The sequence below is a fragment of the Macrobrachium nipponense genome, chromosome 12, assembly GCF_015104395.2.
Source record: "Macrobrachium nipponense isolate FS-2020 chromosome 12, ASM1510439v2, whole genome shotgun sequence".
NCBI lineage: Eukaryota > Metazoa > Arthropoda > Malacostraca > Decapoda > Palaemonidae > Macrobrachium > Macrobrachium nipponense.
The window spans coordinates 14,266,240-14,267,610 of NC_087205.1; positions in this window are offsets into that span (position 1 = coordinate 14,266,240).

Genomic DNA, 1,371 nt, shown 5'->3' on the forward strand with positions numbered 1-1,371 from the left:
CCTCAGGCGAGGCCTTCTTCCTGGAACTTAGACTTAGTTCTAAGACTTTTGATGTCGAGTCCTTTCGAGCCTCTCTATACAGTGTCTCTTCGGGACTTGACAAAGAAGGCTCTTTTCCTAACTGCTCTGGCGACGGCGAAGAGAGTTAGCAAAATTCAAGCCATTAGTAAACAGGTGGGCTTCAAAGGTGACAACGCTGTCTGCTCTTTGAGTCCCACTTTCTTAGCGAAAAACGAGAACCCGTCTAACCCTTGGCCCAAGAGCTTCGAGATTAAGGTTATGACAAGCCTTGTGGGCTAAGAACCTGAGAGAGTCCTGTGCCCTGTCAGGGCTCTCAAGTTTTACGTTCGCAAGACGAAGGAAGTACGAGGTCCCTCAGATAATCTGTGGTGCTCTGTGAAGAGACCCGATTTACCATTGTCCAAGAATGCTTTGGCTTTCTTTCTAAGAGACGTTATAAAAGAGGCTCATTCATCTTGCCAGAAGACTGATTTGAGCCTCTTGCAAGTGAAAGCTCACGAGGTCAGAGCGGTCGCAACCTCGCTTGCCTTCCAAAAGAACATGTCGATCAAGGACATCCTTGATGCCACCTTTTGGAGGAGCAATTCTGTATTCGCCTCACACTACTTGAGAGATGTGAGAACGATATACGAGGACTGTTGTTCTCTTGGGCCATACGTTTCTGCAGACACAGTCTTGGGGGCTGGAGGTAGCTCTTTCCCTATCCCTTAGTTAGGTTTAGGTTAGTTTTTATTGTTGTGTTTTTAGGTTGTGGTGAGTCTTGTGTGAAGATCTCCCATCCCTTAGTTTAGTGTTCAAGGGTCTTTGGATAGTGGTCAGGTGGTGGTCAGTTGCTTCGTTGCCCTCATATGTATGGCTCGATGGTCTTGTCACGTTGAGGTCACGTCCCCGTTGACAGATCATCCAGAGCGCACCAGCACTACAGGTCTCCACCTGGCTGGCAACTCTGATTAAGCAAAAGCAGGCTTAAGTGACAGTAATCACAGAGTCTACTTTGCTAACAGGTGAGGAACCAAGATATACATCTACTTAATTTAAGTTTCCTACAAATCCTATTCTGTCTCTCCCACCATCCGAAGGTGGGATTCAGCTATATATATATCATGTCAGGTAAGTTGCATGAACAAAATGTTATTGTTATAATACTATTAAGTTTGTTCATACTTACCTGGCAGATATATATAATTAAAGTGCCCACCCTCCTCCCGTCAGGAGACAGTGGCATTAATAAAATATGAATAGAAAATGGGAATGGTTCCTGATATCCGCCTCCCGCGGCGGGAATGGGTACTACCACCTGGCCGCCAGCGCGTGCCGCAAGTTTTGAAATTCTGTCGGATTCAGGAAAAA